Genomic DNA, 9,638 nt, shown 5'->3' on the forward strand with positions numbered 1-9,638 from the left:
TCTATAATGATAATTTGAAGAATTTTGTAATGAAAAGGCATCACAAGATAATTAACTATTCCTTACACACCTCAACAGAATGGTGTAGTAGAAAGGAGGAATAGAATTATTAGATATTTAATTAAGATTATTTAGTTTCTTTTTACCCTAACATAGTTTGCGTTAATACACATTCATCCTAATCCTAATAATTAGTTAAAGGAAGAAGGAAACGGCTAAAGAAAGAATAAATTCTTAATCTTTATCCGAGCAAAAACAGTCGCCCAGAAAAAGACTTATCACGGAATCTAAGCTGGCCTTTTTATATATATGAAGCGTCCCTTGTTGGAAATTTATCCACCACTTTCCTTATATTCCTAAGGAGACAAAGAAGAAGTATACCAAAGAAGAAAGAAAAAATGCCTTGGTACATCATTCCGGTTAGAGGTGTGAGTCACCCACTAACTGAAGAGCAAGTGAAAGGTATGCTCAAAAAATATGATAAGAATAGATTGCCAACACATAATCTGAACATGATATATGGTTCAATATCTCTATTATATAGAGAATGTACAGATCACAGCAGATTATTCAACTACACAGTTTCATGAAATTTGATCAAGTCACAATCCCTACAGCGCACACCCACACACCCGTCACCTAGCATGTACGTCACCTAAAAACCGATCGCATGACACATAATCCGGGGTTTCATACCCTCAGGACAAAATTTAGAACTGTTATTTACCTCAAACCGTCTAATTCTTTATTCAGCAATGCCTTTACCTCACGAATCGACCTCCAAATACCTCGAATCTAGCCACAAATAATTTGATTCAGTCAAAACAAATTATAGGAATTAATTTCATATGAAAATGCTAATTTTTCAATAAAATCCGAAATTGCACTCAAAAATCACCCGTGGAGACCACGTCTCGGAACCCGACAAAAATTACGAATTATGAACGTCCATCCAACCACGAGTTAAACCATAGAAATTTCACCAAATTCCGACATCAACTCGACCCTCAAATCTTCAAATTAAACTAAGAGGGTTTTCTAAATTTTTCAACCCAATCTTTACCCATTTGAACTCAACAATCTTTTCACAAACCTTATTGGTACGTGTATGTATAAATAATACTCTTACATCCAAGAATCATACTCCCAATCACCTATCTTTACCCAAACTCGAAATTGAAGACTAGGGTTAGAAATTCTTACCTCTTTGAAGCCCTAACAAGATCCTTGTGAAATCTTCAAACCTTGAACATGAATTGATGGACAAATGGCTAGGTCTTCACTTTCTCTCTGCAAGATGCTCTCACCTATCTTTAAAATATCAAATGAAACCCTTTAAAATGACCCTAATAGTGTTTTATAAGAATGGGGTCAAGTTTATAAAACCAGAAAAATGAAGTCCCGAAACACACTGTGCGATCACATATACGACCGCATAATGCTTATGCGGCCCGGATAATGGGTCGCAAAAGGCTCTCCGGAACTGAGCATCACTACTTCAGTATGCGGTCATTATGCAGCCCGCATACTTGTTATGCGGTCCGCAGACCAATATATATATATATATATATATGTATTATAGTCCAAAACTTAATTATCCAACTAACACTTAATAACCTAATCTAACATATTGTTCAAATCTTTAAAACATAACGGAGATAAAGATCATTTCAGGTATCAAACAAGTAAACAACATCACAAACAAAAGACTTAATCAAACAAGCTGAAACCCATGTCATCATCCGACACCTCAGCAGGCTCCTCCTTCTCCTCCTCCTTAGCAGTAGCAGGAGCAGCAGCAGAACCAGCAGCTGCAACAGGAGCAGCAACAACAGCGACAAACTTGCTAGGATCCTCCAGGTATTCCTTCACTTCGTCAGCCAGAGGGAAAGAATAGTCTGTCTCAACAGCAATGGCCAACATATTCTTGTAGGCATTGGTAAACATGTGTGGTGCAGCAGCCAAAGTTGGGTAAGAGATGGCCAATGACAAGGAGGTAACCATAAACTCCAATGGAAAACTTTTCAATGAGATCATCCTCAGTCAGGTCAAGAACCTCAGGACTGAAGACAGATCCATTGTCATAAACAGAGAGAACAACAAGACCATATGAGAAGGGCCTGATTCTATGTTTGGCAAGCAGAGCAGCTTCAGAGGAACCCACTTTGTCACCCTTCTTGATGAGCTCCACAGGGGTGATAATTTCAACAGTACCCTTGTTAATCATGGTGGGAATGTTGAGCACCTAAAAGAAAGATGTCTGAGAGGGATCCAGTCCAGTGTTGCCAGGAGGGACCACAACATCAACTGGTGCCACCAAACCAACACGAGTAGGTGCTCCAACCTTGTACTTTGCAACTTCCTCGCTCACTTCCTTCAAGTCACCCTTGGTGAAGATCAATCCCACGTTACCAACAAGGAGGGGGATTAATTGAGGATGGTGTTGTTGCCGGTTTTTTCAGCGTGGATTCGAACAATGGAGTGTTCTTTCCCACGAGAACAATGGAGTCACCTCTCAACCCTTCCTAATGTTCTGGAGCTTCTTGGATCCAACGTTGCCAGCAGCATCCACGAGCACCTGATTGTACTCATCCAAAAGTTGGCACATCTTTGAGTCATAAGCGATCTTCTTCTCGGCCTTAGTTGCTTTGGGTGCCATTGATAAAGCTTCAGATGAGATACAACAAACTAACTGTATGTGAATGTACATAATAAGTTAATAACTAACAAACCCCTAAAAAGTGAAAGGAAGAGATTTGGGGGTGTTACAACAAAATGAGGGCCAAGACTGGTTTCAGAGTTCAGCCAAGGCGGACAGCAACGACGTCGTCGTCACTTTAACCTCTTCGATTCAGATTTCGGGTTTGCTGGAAAATGAGAACGAAAAACCCTAATGTTGGTTTGCTATGTTATATATATATATATATATATCTTTTTTTTTTACTCACCAGCACATTGTTCAACCTAAAAGGTCTGAGCCTAGTTCGACACCATGAAACCTTAATTTCCTTAGCAAATATTTTCCGGGGTCGTTACACATAAGTCAACATCCGGTCAACCTTTTCAACTTAAGTGCTAAACCTTGGAACTAAGTGTCGCAAGTCATTCCAAAACCTCACGGGACCCGAACCAATTACCCCGGCAAGTCAAATAACAACCGTAAAGCACAATTTGAGCAGTAAATGGGGAGACGAGGTTGTAATACTCGAAATCACCGGCCGGGTCGTTACATTCTCCCCCTCTTAAACAAACGTTCGTTCCCGAACGGGTTTAGAACTATACTTAGAGTCTCAAATAGGTGTGGATATTTGCTCCGCATCTCTCGCTCAGTCTCCCAAGTAGCTTCTCTGACTGACTGACCTTTACACTGCACTTTCACCGAAGTTATGTTCTTTGATCTCAACTTTCGAACCTGCCGGACTAAAATGGCCACCGGCTCCACATCATAAGTCAAATTACCATCCAACTGCACTGTGCTGAAATCCAAAACATGAGACGGATCCCCGACATACTTCCGAAGCATGGATACATGAAATACTGTATGAACACTCGATAGACTAGGCGACAATGCAAGTTCATAAGCCACCTCTCCAATCTTCTTAAGCACCTCAAACGACCCAATATGCCGAGGGCTCAACTTGCCCTTATTCCAGAACCTCAACACACCCTTCATGGGCGAAATCTTGAGTAGAACCTTCTCCCCCACCATGTAAGCAACATCACGGACCTTCTGATCGGCATAACTCTTCTGTCTAGACTGTGCCATGCAGAGCCGCTCCTGAATCAATTTAACTTTCTCTAAACCATCCTGAACCAAATTAGTACCCAATAGCCTAGTCTCACCCGGCTCAAACCAACCCACCGGAGACCGACACCGTCTTCCATATAAAGCCTCATACGGAGCCATCTGAATGTTCGATTGGTAGCTATTATTACAGGTAAACTCTGCCAGTGGCAGAAACGTATCCATGGAACCTCTAAAATCTATAATACAAGCGCGTAGAATATCTTCCAATATCTGAATAGTGTGCTCGGACTGTCCGTCCATCTGAGGATGAAATGTTGTACCCAGCTAAACCTGGGTACCTAATTCCCACTGTACTGTCCTCCAAAACTGTGATGTAAACTGCGTACCCCAATCTGAAATGATAGACACTGGCACACCGTGTGGACGGACAATCTTGCTGATAAGGCCAATCCAACCCTAGGGAAGATCCATCCCCAGATATAAATGATTCGGACAAGATCCATATCCAGGAAAGATCTATCCCTCAATATAAATGAACTACGCTCACTGTGGGGGATGCAGACTCCGGAGGGGCTCCTTCAGCCCAAGCGCTATAATAGTCAGATCCAAGCATAAATAAATAAAATATGCTGCAACATGCAACCCGATCCATATAATATCACTCAAATTCTCCAGTCTCTCAGGCTCTCATTGACATGAAAATCAACCCGACATGATGATATGATGTATCAATGAATGACAAAAGAGACTAAGATATGATATGCAAATGATGGATGTGACTGAGTAAAGAGAATTACAATTCAAACAAATAATGTAATAGCAACACGACCCTGTGGGTAAAAAATGTCGCCACTGTCATGACCCAAAATCCGCATGTCGTAATGACACCTATCTCAATACTAGGAAAGCTAACAACCTCAATAAGCCACAATTTATTTTAAGTTTGAAAACATAATATATAAATTTAATAGAAAAATCCAACATACTGATGTAAAATACACTTTCAAAACCCGGTGTCACTGAGTACATGAGCATCTTAATAATAATAAAGTCTGACTGATAAGAATACTGTCTTGAAAAATAAAGAACATCATAATAACTGAAGGGAAGAGAGACAAGGTCTGCGGAAGCCAAGCAGCTACCTTGATAGTGTCCAACAGATAAATCACCAAGTCTAGCAACCGCCGTATCCGGGAGCACCTGGATCTACACACGAGGTGCAGAGTGTAGTATGAGTACAACCAACTCAATAAGTAACAAGACTAACCTCTGGGCTAAAAGTAGTGACTAACTTAGCAGGTACAGTCCAGTATAGAAATAACGGTACAGAAATGAAGGCATATTTTCAAGTTCAACAGGTAAACTCAGCATAAGTAAAAATAGATCAATTCTGAACAATATGAGGAATATTACATCTCTGTATCTAAATGCCAATGTACATACCGTATGTGATACACCTTAATGAAAACTTCGTGTACTCACAATCTAAAAATACTCAATTAATCAGTACTGTATATGGCCAATCCAACCCAGGGAAGAACCATCCCTCATATATATGTACACATCAACTGACAGTCAGTCGCCCAGTATTGTATAAGGCCAATCCAGCCCAGGGGAATGTCACGACCCAAAATCCAACTAGTCGTGATGGCACCTAACCCAACCTGCTAGGCAAGCCAATTAACAACTGTTTAATTCCAATGATATTTAATAAGACAGTCAAGTAAAGAAATTATATGAATCTTATACATTTCCCAAGTACTGGTAGTATAAATCATGAGTTTTTAAGAATAGAGTTTACAAAGCTGAAATGAAGTAAATACATCATCTGATTGAAAAGACATAAACAAAGTTTCATAGATCTAAGGCTACCATGAGCAAGAGGCAGCTACAACCGGAACATAGGTACATCTTCAATTCCGGCTCCCGTCGATCACAGCTACGTTAGCAGTCAATATCTGCATGCAAGGTGCAGAAGTGTAGTATGAGTACAAATGACCCCATGTACTCATTAAGCAACAAATCTAACCTTAGGTTGAAAGTAGTGATGAGCTAACACAAAGGTCGGGTCCAATACCAATATTCCACAACAGTTCATAACAACATAGTACAAGTAATAAAAGAGGTATCTCAGAAATAAAATGCTTAGCTCGGTCACTGTTCCAGAAAAAAATATGCATTTCTTTTCAAGTATCTCAGTGAAAACCCAAATCTTTTACCGAAAATGCCAAAATACGAGTAAGTTTGAAAAATGTGATTTTTTCCAAAACTCATTTCAATGATAAGTAAGATGTTTCATTTTTAGATAGCATGAGGAAAGTACGTGTTACACCCTATATTTTTGTACGTAAAAATGCGTCGTAAGCAAACTAATGTAGGACCAAAAATGAGATAATATTTAAAAGTATATAAAGTAAGTTAATCATGTTACCTATGAGGTTACAAATATTGAAGATCATGAACAACAAGTACAAAGAGGGTTGGACAGTTCAGAAGCTAAAGCAATTGTATAAAACAATGTTTCGTCGAAAGTCGACAAGTTGGGAATGTTATAACATGTACCTTTGGGGTGAGACTAGGGTGATTAACATGATAAGGAGATTATGTTATGATTTATATTAGTCGTATGACATCCGTGTGTTATGTTTTAATGTCAAGCGAGTTGTGGAACAAAAGTCGATGAAAGTCATCACAAGTTACACTCATAAGTTTTACTGAAACTTTGGGTCAAATGTAACTGCAATTTTCTCCCAATATACTTAGAGTTATGGGGTGTTCCACCCATCAAATTAAAGATCTATGAGTCTATTTTCCAATGCATTAAACCGTTTGTCAATATGACATCGCAGTAATGAGATATGGGCATTTTTGCGATACCGCGCAAGCTGCTAGGTGACAAGTAGGTGTGTCACCTACTTGCTTAAATGAAAGCCCAAAAATGGGCCATTTCGGGTCGTCCAAGGAGGCCTTTTAAAGGCCTATTTTCTTCATATATTAGACTTAAAATAGAGCATAATAACCAGACATAAGCTCTGCAAAGAATCCTCCTAAATATTTCTCACAAACCCTAATTGATTTTCTCTCCCTTTCAAGTTCTAATTGGAAGTAAAACCTAGAGTTTGAAGAACCAAGATAGGAGCTGAGTTATCCAACAAATAAGGTGAGTTTACTGATCTCTTTCATCCAATTTTTCTGCTGTAAATTCATGGTAAGTCATTCTATACTTGTAAGAACTCACGGGACGGTGATCGGAAGCCGTGAGTTCGAGTTATTCACTTGTAGCGGACTGTTTTGTGGACTGTTTTGTGTTGCTGTTGAGCTGCGTGTTTTACTACTATTTTGTGGAGTATTGGAGGAGGAAGGGGGTGTATAAACAACATATAAATATAGGGTGATTGGCTGGTCGTTCGTCATAACATTTTCGGGTCGTTTGACACTACTACGGTGGTCGTTTTGTGTATGAAGAGATTGGGGTGTGTTGGGCTGTTTTGTAGTATTTGATGGTGTATATAGGGCTGGAAAATGATGTATATATGTTGTTATTGTTCTGTTCTTGTATTGTTGGTGTTATCTTGAATTTGGAGGAAGTAAGGATTATAGGGGAGATGCTGCCCGTTTTAATACAAAATAAGTTTGTCGTTCGTTGTGCGATAGTTGTACCTTTCGTAACTTAACGATAGTATTATTATCATTTTTGTAGATTAAGGTGAAAAGAGGTGAGTTCAACTTGGTGATTGGAAAGATTGTGATAAGGTATGTTAATGTTACACCCTATATTTTTGTACGTAAAAATGCGTAGTAAGCAAACTAATGTAGGACCAAAAATGATATAATATTTAAAAGTATATAAAGTAAGTTAATCATGTTACCGATGAGGTTACAAATATTGAAGATCATGAACAACAAGTACAAAGAGGGTTGGACAGTTCAGAAGCTAAAGCAATTGAATAAAACAATGTTTCGTCGAAAGTCGACAAGTTGGGAATGTTATAACATGTACCTTTGGGGTGAGACTAGGGTGATTAACATGATAAGGAGATTATGTTATGATTTATATTAGTCGTATGACATCCGTGTGTTATGTTTTAATGTCAAGCGAGTTGTGGAACAAAAGTCGATGAAAGTCATCACAAGTTACACTCATAAGTTTTACTGAAACTTTGGGTCAAATGTAACTGCAATTTTCTCCCAATATACTTAGAGTTATGGGGTGTTCCACCAATCAAATTAAAGATATATGAGTCTATTTTCCAATGCATTAAACCGTTTTTCAATATGACATCAGAGTAGTGAGATATGGGCATTTTTGCGATACTGCGCAAGCTGCTAGGTGACAAGTAGGTGTGTCACCTACTTGCTTAAATGAAAGCCCAAAAATGGGCCATTTCGGGTCGTCCAAAGAGGCCTTTTAAAGGCCTATTTTCTTCATATATTAGACTTAAAATAGAGCATAATAACCAGACATAAGCTCTGCAAAGAATCCTCCCAAAAATTTCCCACAAACCCTAATTGATTTTCTCTCCCTTTCAAGTTCTAATTGGAGGTAAAACCTAGAGTTTGAAGAACCAAGATAAGAGCTGAGTTATCCAACAAATAAGGTGAGTTTACTGCTCTCTTTCATCCAATTTTTCTTCTGTAAATTCATGGTAAGTCGTTCTATACTTGTAAGAACTCACGGGACGGTGATCGGAAGCCGTGAGTTCGAGTTATTCACTTGTAGCGGACTGTTTTGTGGACTGTTTTGTGTTGCTGTTGGGCTGCGTGTTTTACTACTGTTTTGTGGAGTTTTGGAGGAGGAAGGGGGTTTATAAACACCATATAAATGTAGGGTGGTTGGCTGGTCATTCGTCATAACATTTTTGGGTCGTTTGACAGTACTACGGTGGTCGTTTTGTGTACGAAGAGATTGGGGTGTGTTGGGCTGTTTTGTAGTATTTGATAGTGTATATAGGGCTGGAAAATGATGTATATATGTTGTTATTGTTCTGTTCTTGTATTGTTGGTGTTATCTTGAATTTGGAGGAAGTAAGGATTATAGGGGAGATGCTGCCCGTTTTAATACAAAATAAGTTTGTCGTTCGTTGTGCGATAGTTGTACCTTTCGTAACTTAACGATAGTATTATTATCATTCTTGTAGATTAAGGTGCGAAGAGGTGAGTTCAACTTGGTGATTGGAAAGATTGTGATAAGGTATGTTAAGGCTAAGCCTTCCTTCATTTTGGCATGATCTCGTAGCTACATGTGTTAGTAATGAGACAAAAGAGAAGTTCATATTCATGAATTTATTCACACTATTCTAGTCTCATAAGTTACAATATTATTCCTTATCGAGACTCTATATTCAATTTTAGTATTTTCTTCTTCCAGTCAAGAGAGCAGCAAGCCTATATATACAGTATTACAGTATTTTCATTACCATCGAGCTATAATCGATGGGCAGGCCCCTATTGGGCAACCTCTGATCAGATGAAAAGTTATATACCGAGCCTACTGTGGCCGAGCGCCTATGAGCGAGCCCAGCATGGTCGAGATACATAGCCTAGTATGGCCGAGCGCCTATGAGCGAGCCTACTATGGCAGAGCAGTTATATATACCGAGCCTTATAAGGCCGTACATTTATTTTACTTACTATATTGAAGGAGTTTAGTCACTATCAGCAGGTAAGTATATCTCTAGATCATCTTTGACTCCCAATTACTTCCAGTTATTATATTATCAGTTCAGTTTTGATTTTCAGTTATGTTATTGCCTTACAAACTCGGTACATTATTTCGTACTGACGTCCCTTTTCCGGGGACGCTGCATTTCATGCATGCAGGTTCAGATAGACATACGAGTAGACCTCCTCAGTAGGTGTTTCCAGAGTTTAGCCTGATCGGTAAGCTCCA

General features: G+C 39.0%; 1 pseudogene; it reads right to left on the reverse strand.

Annotated features, from left to right (window-relative positions):
- Positions 1–1,603: 1,603 nt before the first annotated feature.
- LOC104120442 (large ribosomal subunit protein uL10 pseudogene) lies at positions 1,604–2,887 on the reverse strand (annotated as a pseudogene).
- Between the last annotated feature and the right edge of the window lie 6,751 nt (positions 2,888–9,638).

This window comes from Nicotiana tomentosiformis, chromosome 4 (genome assembly GCF_000390325.3).
Source record: "Nicotiana tomentosiformis chromosome 4, ASM39032v3, whole genome shotgun sequence".
NCBI classification, from domain to species: domain Eukaryota; kingdom Viridiplantae; phylum Streptophyta; class Magnoliopsida; order Solanales; family Solanaceae; genus Nicotiana; species Nicotiana tomentosiformis.